General features: G+C 45.8%; 1 pseudogene; it reads right to left on the reverse strand.

Moving 5' to 3' along the window:
- Positions 1-818: 818 nt before the first annotated feature.
- LOC126530333 (uncharacterized) lies at positions 819-8,698 on the reverse strand (annotated as a pseudogene).
- Between the last annotated feature and the right edge of the window lie 1,149 nt (positions 8,699-9,847).

A 9,847-nucleotide genomic window follows, 5' to 3' on the forward strand; every position in this document is an offset into this window, starting at 1 on the left:
GTCGAAAGGCAAGACAGTGTGAAGTTGACCACCCGCATGGTCCGTTAGGCTGAAAGATGTTTTTAGAAACTTTCATTAGTAACAGTCAAAGATACCAGAGCAAGTAACATTGATTTGTTAGTAACATTCAACAATTTATTGGGTGGAAGTGAACAAAACCAACACCTGAAGTGTTAAATTCGATTTTGTAGCTAGCTTCAACTTTGCTGAATAATAATTTCCTGAAAACCATGACATTAAATCTTCTAAGCATCACACGTGGCCTGGAAAGACACCACTGTAAGTCGCCTAAGAGAAAATAAGCATTTATAACCAACTGCAACAAAATTTACTGGGTGCACACCCTTTCAATTTTCTATAGCTAACGGGAGTGTGGTGGTTGTAAGTGTGTCTCAACCACTCTGTCCGCATTCTTTTCTCACTCTTCAGCACGCTTGTCAAGTGCCAACCTTGAAGGGTTGCAAGATGTCACCATAGAAAGAAAAAGTGAGAAACAACACTGCTATGGGCATGGACCCAAGGGGAAAGCGTGTTGAGGAATCAAGAAGGTAAACGCTGCGCTGCTCATATATCACATTATTTCAATGTTTATTTTAAAATTTTCTGCAGGAATATAATAATGGACATGCATCGCACTCACTCTAGTGTGTTCATACTTAGGGAGAAAAAGTACTGCAAGGTGCCTTCAAAATTATTTCATAAAAATCCAAATGTAAATAAAAGGTAAGTAGAAAATTTATGATTGGGAACGATTGACGAGATCGCGATAAAATTACCTTCCATCACATTCAATCCAAAGGCATGCAGCTGTTTTACTGTCAACCTCCGATGCCTTTCTCTGCCACCCACTTTTGAACACTTGAAATGTTTTTTGTGCCAGAACAGAGAGAACTAACATAGCTCGTTGATACAAAGTAAATTATCTTTTTGTCGCTGCAGCTTACTGAGTCAATATGCTGTATCTTTGTATGCATATTGTTTGGCAGTAGTACAGCTGTGCAGTCAGTTTTGTCAGGCCTCTGGTATTGTTCGCTGTAGAACACGTGCCCAGAGATACGAACTCTGTCATGGTCCTAAACAGGGCCAGTGACCCACTGGGGGACTTGTGCCTCAATTAATCTACGAAGAGACACACTGACAAGCCTTGGTTTGCCCAAAAGGGCTAGCGATTCCTCCTTGCGCATATCACAGCCCACAACATCTTTAACTTGGCGACATGCAGTTGCCTTCTATGGACCTACTTGTTTGCCATTAGCACCCTGCTCATCAGCTGATGAGGCACCCCCTTTGCAAAAGTTATGAGCTTTTAATTCTTGCCTATTTCTGCTTCAAAACAATGCGAGAGTGCGCCCAAAGTGTTCCTTGCATTGTAACACTTTTTGCAAGAGAGAGAGAGAGAGAGATAAAGGCAATGGAAAGACAGGGAGGTTAACCAGAGATAATCTCCGGTTGGCTACCCTGTACTGGAGGAGGGGGCAAGGGGATGCGATAGGTGTGAGAGAGAAGGATTAAAAAAAGAATAAAAAGAAAACTACACGGACACGCACGTACACACAAACTGTTTCTGTGGGCACTGTCACGTAGCCCGCAAAGCGTTCCTAGTGTTATGCAGTGCACCGTACAATCCTGTGCCACACAGTGAAGTCACAATCTGTCAGAAAGTTCAGTGTCCTTTAAACTTTTTGCAAGGTGCAGCAATAAATGCGCATTTGATGTCAATTCCTTTTTGGTATAAATGAATTGAACGTTAACAACAAATTGCACAAGGCATATTGTGCTCGGGCGTATGTCTTCAGCTGACACAGTATTTGTAAGTAGAAGGTACATTGCTTTTACCAGCAGGCTGAACTGCTTGATGTACTTGGCTGGCTACATTCCATCAACACACAAAAGGCTGAAATATAAAAGCCACTGCTGCCACTCATTTGCGCTCCAAAACTTTCTCAATTGAACAGATCTCGGCTGGCGTCTGATGCCCTCTGGTGACTTTATGGCGCATAGCCCTTGATCCATTTTCTTAACACATTGTGGTGATACTATGTGATATAGAGCCCCAACACTAGACAACTACAACTCCATAAACTGACTTGTCTCGACAAGCAAAACACAGTGCATGTAGTCTGGGGTGACGCCCGCACAATATCGTATCCCAACAAATTAATGAATGGGGATGGCCCCTCCACTCCCCGAATATTCACTCCCCTTCTGTGAGCTTCAGCCATGTCTTTGATCATTCCTTCTTTAGTCTTGTTGGGCAGAGCTGTGGTGTTGACGGGATACTTGACTGTTCCTGCCGAACAAGTATAAAGAAAACAAGAGAAAGAGAGAGAGATGCAAATGAGAGAAAGGCAGGGATGTTAACCAGACTTTAAACCTCCGGTTTGCTACCCTGCACTAGAAGAAGGGAAAGGGGAAGTAAAGACGGAAAGAAGAGCGTGACAAAAATAAAATCGTGAGAAAAAAAATATGAAAAGGGACGGAATGGGGTCATTATATTCTTTCTAATAGGCCACTGTCACGTAAAAAAGTCAACAAAGCCTTGATCAACTTTTGCTGCGACGACAGTTCACGTCGGCATTCCAAAACTGACTGTTCTGAAAGTGGCCTGTCGTCAAGGCGTGCCAACGCGGTCGCTAGTGACAGCCGGTGCACGCTGTATTGAGGACACTAGCAAAGCACGTGTACGATAGTCTCCTCGACTCCGCAGTGACTGCAAGCCGCGCTGTCGTCCATACCGACTTGGAAGGCGAAAGATCTTGTGTAGGCGACGCCAAGCCACATTCGGCAAAGTACTGCTGTTTGGAATCGAGAGAGTCCAGATGGGGGTCGAAGTCGGAGGGATGGGTCCAGTCGGTGTAGACGTGTTTGCTTCAAGCTTGGTGTGTTCCATAAAGTTTTGATGGCTTCATTTGCAAGCACACGAATTTTAATTGCAGCGTCTGTTCTTGAGAATGGAATGGAGTCTTGCAAGCCCTCCTCATGTGCAGATCGTGCTGCTGCGTCGGCATGTTCATTGCTCATTATGCTACAGTGGCTTGGAATCCACTGTAACATGATGTCGTGTCCTTGCTCGACGAGGTGGTGAAGCAGCAGTCTGATTTCTAGAACTAGTTGTTCGTGGGGTCCTCGGCGTAAGGCAGAAACCAAACAATGAAGAGCAGCCTTGGAGTCAGTGAACGCGCTCCGCTTCTTGGGTAGTTCTTCAGAAATTACACGAAGTGCCCAAGGAATAGCAGCAAGCTCCGCGGCAGTCGATGTAGTCTGGTGAGATAGTCGAATCTTTATGGTGGAATATTTTGCAGGAAAGATCACCGATCCTGCAGACCCATTCACCGTGGTTGAAGCGTAAGTGTACAGAAAATGATGCTCGTTGTATGTCTCGTACAGCAAGAGCAGTGAAAGCTGCTTGAGTGCTGGAGACGAGAGTTGGGCTTTTGTTCGTATTCCTGGTACCATTAGTCGAACATTCGCTTGAGCCAAGCACCATGGTGGAAACGGAACTTTCGCTGGAGCTGTATAACCTGATGGAAGGTATGCACGATAGGGCAGGACTGTTTCACAAAAGGAAGCACGTGGTCGATCCTCTGGCAGTGAGGCTAGATGATGGGCAGGGGCTCGAGCAAGGTGTCTTACGTGTGCTCTGAATGCTTCCATGACTATATGAGTATTGGCTGGGAAATAGTGTGCAATGGCAATTGTTTCAGCCGTTGACGAGCAGCGCGGCAATCCAAGACACACTTTAAGTGCCTGGGCCTGGACGCTTTCGAGTGTACGGATATTAATTCTGCAGGTGTTGGTCAGCACAGGCAAGCTGTATCGCAAATACCCAAGAAAGAGCGTCCTGTACAGTTGCATCATTGCATCTACTGAAGTACCCCAGACATTTCCTACAAGAAACTTAAACACATTAGAGATATCCGTCAGGCGCTTATTTAGGTAGGCCACATGAGGACTCCAGCAGAGGTCACGATCAATGATTACGCCTAAGAATCGGTGGGTCCTGACATAAGGTATGCGTTGACCGTCGATAGAGACATCGTATGATCTCATTGGCTTTCGGCTAAACGCGACCAATGCGCATTTTTCTGGCGAGACCTTGAGGCCTTGTTCATTTAAGTACACCGATGTTGACGTGCCAACTTTTTGAAGCCTGGCGTGTACTTGCGGCCGTGTCACACCAGATGCCCAGACGCAGATGCTATCGGCATACATTGATATTTTAACTGTGTTCGGAAGTCGTTCCACCAGACCCATGAGTACAAGGTTGAAAAGCATGGGACTCAAGATGCCGCCTCGTGGAACTCCATGGTGCGTATAATGTTGCGAGGTTGGGCCAGCTTGAGAGTTAAGAAATAGAGACCGCCTATGAAAATAACTGCGTGTCCAACGATATAATGGACCGCCTAGGCCCACCGATTCCTATGCTTCAAGTACAGCGTCATGAAGAACGTTGTCGTAGGCTCCCTTTATATCTGAGAACATTGCGACAGATAACCTCTTACACGTGTTTTGGCGTTGAACATAGGTTACCAGATCGATAACGTTGTCGATAGAACATCGGTGACGTCGAAAACCAGCCATGGCGTCCGGGTAGATTTCGTAATGTTCAAGGTACCACTCAAGTATGGCGAGGATCATTCGCCCCATTACTTTCCCAACGCAACTTGCCAGCGCAATTGGTCGGCAAGTCTCCCTTAGAGATTACTTCAGTAATCTCTAAGGGATACTTGCCAGGCTTAAGAAGCGGTACTAGGCGGCTGATCTTCCAATCTTCAGGAACTTTGCCCTCCTGCCAGGACTCGTTATAGATATTAAGGAGCGCACTTCGTGCCCGTTCACCAAGGTGACATAGCATACGGTAAGACATGTCATCCGGACCAGGCGACGACGACCGATTACATCGCCGCGTCAAGCTCTTGCGTCGTGAAAGGCAGATCGATGCGTGAATCTCGTGAATCTGGAATACGGTTCAATATAAGCGAACCTGTGCGAGTTGGCTGGCCCGCAATCATAGCACAGATGTTTTCCGCCACATCAATGTTTTGTCGGCGCTGGAATAGTGCTAGGGCCTTGAACGGGGAGCGCTGTTCCGGAACAGAACGTAGACCTCGCACAGTTCTCCATATTTGAGATAGCGGTTTGCGGGGATCTAGCGACGTACAAAATTTCGACCACTGCTGAGCCTCTAGTTTATCCATGCGGCGTTGTATCTTCTTTTGCATTCGCCTGGCTGTTATTAGATCCTGAATCGACTTAGTACGTCGATATCTTCTTTCAGCACGACGGCGAATCGCACGAAGCCGGTCCAATTCCAGGTCAAATTCACAATACCTTGGAGAACACGTGTGTGTGCGCGTGGCTGTCTGTGCCGTTTTCTTGATAGCCTGTTGAAGTCCACAAGAGAGGCCTTTGTGACCAGCGTCCTCAATCTGGGATTTAAAGACAGTCCAATCTATTCTTCGTATCGTGGTGGACGTATACGTGTTAGCCATTCCCTTGATGTTGAGGTAAGTGGGGATGGATCGAGGCAGCTGCTCTACGTTATTCCCCGCAGAAATGTTGGACTCGCGTCATTCAGCAGGTAGAGACCACTGTTGGAAACTAATGAAGCTAGCCGTCTTCCCGTCGCGTTAACCTTTGAGCTTCCCCAAATGGTATGGTGTGCGTTGAAGTCCCCGGTGATAATCCATGGACCAGGTTGTGTTTTTCAGATGTCTTCTAGTCTTTTGGTGTCAAATTCACTTGATGGAGACAGATACACCCCCAAGAGTGCAAAGGTGACTTTCCTATTTTTAACATTCTTGCAGACATACTGATTGTCGTCATGAGGTTGCACTGGTTGGACGACGTGAGTTCACGGCGAATAAAAACGGCGACCTTGCTACTTTTCATGTTGCTTGACGAGAATATTGTCTCGTAGCCGGATAGTCTTATTGGAAGGGATAATCTTGGTTCACAGATGACAATGATTGCAAATCGGTTAGTGAGAACAAATTGACGAAAATCGGCAATGCGAGATCTTAGACCTCTCGCGTTCCACTGAAGGATCGACGCTTCTCTGACCTCCTTACGAAAGGACTGGTGATTGTCAGTCATGTCTTCACTCAAGGCTTGCTAGGACGGGGCTCAGCGCGTCGAGCAGTTGTAGTCCACTTCGAGCAGATGGAGTGTCAATTCTTGTCAGCATGGCCCTGATGACATTCACAATGGATCGCAGCACCGGGATCATTTGGCAGTCGACTGTTGAAGCCTCACCAACAGAAGCGGGCTTCGATGGGAGCATCAAGCATGGAGTCTCTTTAGAAGACTGAGAGCTTGCAAGCGCCAGCCACTTTTCCACGGGGGCAGCCTTTTCCGTCTGAGGCCTCCTTGTGCTCTTGGGCGTTCTATTTGAAGATGATGGCGTTGGCGCAAGCGGTACACGAACTCCACCCTGTTTTGAGCGATTCCGTCGATGACGACGTCGACGCGGGATCTTTTCTGAGGCTTCTCTATGGGTTGAGTTATCCCTGACCATTTGTTTCAGAACTTCGAACTCTTTTTTGATTCTTGGGCATTCTTTAGATGTCGCTTCATGGGTGCCTTCACAGTTGCCACACCTAAAGTTTGTTGCACGGCAGACGTCTACCGTGTGTGACTCCGGGCACCAGGGGCACGAATTTTAGTACAAAACTAAGGAGGGTAGGCAAATAAACCTTTGCTGCAATGAATAATGGTTATTCCAACTTGTGTGAATATTCCTGCATACATGTGGCACTCCCAACAGCCGCGTCAGTGCATGCTCATGTGAAGTTCGCATTAAGCTTTCAAAAAGTTTGTAAAATAAAAAAAAGAATGGCTGGTGTGCCGTGATTGCACGTTGACCTTTACTTGAGGCAAAATTACATTGCAAAAGGAACGGTCAAAGCACAAATTTGTGTAGCGAAAATTAGAATGTTCAAACCAAATTACAGCGGCAAAACAGTGATGGTAAAGCCCACACACAAATTAAAGAGTAGTGAGCTAGATGTTTTTGTATACAAGTGAGTTTGCTTACCTTCAATGCACTTGCCAGGGTGCAAAAACCAGCCACACCCAAAGTATCCATCATACTGCACTGTGTTCTGCATCAGAGCCTTGGCTGGGTCATCAGCTGTACCAGTGAAACAGTAGTCCTGTAAAGACCGAAAAAGGAAAGTAAGATATCTGATGGAAAAAATGGGATGGTGTGATATGGTTTTCAAATGGTGCACTTTCAGTCGCGATCGAGCCCAGTTAGGATAAAATTCCGCGGTCCAGATCGGCACCTTTGTTCAAGCTGAGGGGCGGGTGCCAACTGTGGTCCAGAATTCCTATGAAAATCGGGCTCAATGACGACTGCTAGTGGCCGTGTGACACCGGTGTTACACTTAGCTCGAAAGTTTATGGTGGACAATTGGTCTTTTGGCAGCAATAACATTATTCGTCGGAATTACCTAACACATAAAAACAAAAAAAATCGCAATTCATTTTGGCGCCTCATCTTAAAAGTAAAAAGATATTTCGTAGGCTGGTTAGCTTTTGACGTGTTATACAGCAGTCATAATCAGATTACACGAATAGCGCATCCAAAGAGAAAAAAAAGCTTGTGCAACAAGAATTTCTTCATTCCTATCGTCCTTACACTTGTTAATGTGTTTCTTCATTTTTTTGGTTGTGGATTTGTGTGGAGGGACAGATAACGTGCCTTTACGTTTTGTAGATGAAAATTACAAAAGACAGAAGGGTTACTCACTTTTGAGTGAAATGTCCCTCGGTCACGTCTAGTTGACCCCAGTCTCGGCGAGCGAGACCATTTGCTTGGGAAATTTCTCCATCACCAATGTCATATCTGATTGGCCCTGGCCGTACCGCACCATGGAAACTACCATTTTGAACCGAAAGCCTGGAGGCAACTCATTAATTATAGTCTGAACAGGCCATATAGAAAACTTCGACGAGTTGAAAACCGGACTTTCATCAGAGTTTATCGTCATGGCCAAGTCCATAGCACCGAGACCTAGATCCTTGCGTAGCTGCCGTTACAAACGCCGGTCTGTAATATCTGTCATGAAGACGGCCTCTGAACGATGGGACAGTAGATCTAAGGAATATTTAAGCGAGCTGGATATTTTTTGAGATCATAGAATTGAAGCGATCTGCTGCCCCATGGGAAGACTGGCAAAGAAATTTCCTTGCGCCATAGGTGTATCTCCAGTATACAGCTGTTTGCATTGCGCACATGTGGCTTTCACTTCTTTCCTTTTCTTGAGGTCACCGTCACATTCGTCAAGAAGGAACAAACATTCAGGACAGCAGAAATGAAAGACCGTTCTTTCCGTCAAGATTCCCGCAAATTTGTTGAAAAGGAACTTCGTGCCTGGAATTGTTTCTTTTCAGTAAAAAAACTAACTAGCTTCATGAAGTGCGCTACTTGTGTCCGCGATAGACGAAAGTTGACTGCAAAGTCCATGACTTGGGTCATGATGTCCTCTGCTGAGAAACCGGAGCTTAGACTAGGAAATGACTCGAAGCCGCCATCTTCACCTTCATGATTTTCATTTGCGTTATGCGCATGGCGTTCCTCATCAACCCTCTGCCCAAAATCTTCGCACTCGTCGACTTCCTCGTTTGACCAGTCGTACACGCGAACTGTTGAATTTCCAGCGGGTTCCTCTGCACCATGAACACCGTCCAACATCACGCTTTGCACTTAGCTAGTGTTCGACACGGGGCGAGACGCCCTTTACCGCGTTGATCTCGGCAGCTCGTTCCCATCAAAGAATGACTCTAAATAGAGCATGCACCCCTTAGGTGTCCTGGACATGATGGCAGTACAAGCTACAATTCGTACTGCGATATAAACACTTCGAACTAATTAAAAAATAGAGACAAATCAATATAATGCGTGCGCTTGAGCTAAAATCTTTCAAGCCGTAAAGTGCAAACATAGGTGCAAACGCCTTAAGATCTGGAATGCGTCGGCTATGAAGCAGCTAAATTGCAAAAACGACTAAGAAGCATTACATCTTTATTTTGACACGCAGCACAAATCTCTGTTAACAATTTTCACTCACATAGGCAACCTTTTTGATAATGTTATCAATGCACATTCACGCCTGGACAGGAAGCCTTGACTGCTTGGTCGGATGGCTATGCGTGGCTGAGCTGAGCACAATCCACGCCGTCCTTGTCTTGCCAGCTGGTCGTCCGGCAAAAACGCATTTTTAGCACGTTGTACATGCGATTTGTTTTGCGATGTATGCCCTAGTTCGCTTTCTAGATCATGACGATTCGGATGACACTCGCCGGTATATTGTGCGAGTGTATGACATCCGCGATTTCCATCCGGAGCACGAGACAGATTTCGATGGCAAAGCAGTGTCTGTTGTACATTAGGCAGAGAAGGTTGACAGCGATAACACTGGCGATTATAGAGCACGAATACTTCGACTTAGAGGTAAGTGCAATCGTCTACCCTCATCGATGAGTCAGTCTAATATCCGCACCTACAGTTTCAGCTGCAATTAAACAAACTTGGGAAGTGCTGAAGAGAATCCTGACCCCCATAATGATAATCGATGAAGACTTCGACGATGAGGAATCTGTGCCTAAAAAGGCCACTGTAAGTGCATTTGTTCGATCGCAAGCCTTTTGTCCCGTCTTAATTTTCTTTTTCTTTTTACTGCTGTTTTATAAAATAGATATTATATAATATTGGACCATGCGTTATTGTTTTAAAATTGGCAGGGAGCAAGAAAAAAAACAGTTGTCAGCCGGGATGCACCAAAGACCGGTATGAGCTGATATTAAAAAATCCAGATGAACCAGGCTCTCCAAAAGAACTCGG

This window comes from Dermacentor andersoni, chromosome 5 (assembly GCF_023375885.2).
Source record: "Dermacentor andersoni chromosome 5, qqDerAnde1_hic_scaffold, whole genome shotgun sequence".
Taxonomy (NCBI): Eukaryota; Metazoa; Arthropoda; class Arachnida; order Ixodida; family Ixodidae; genus Dermacentor; species Dermacentor andersoni.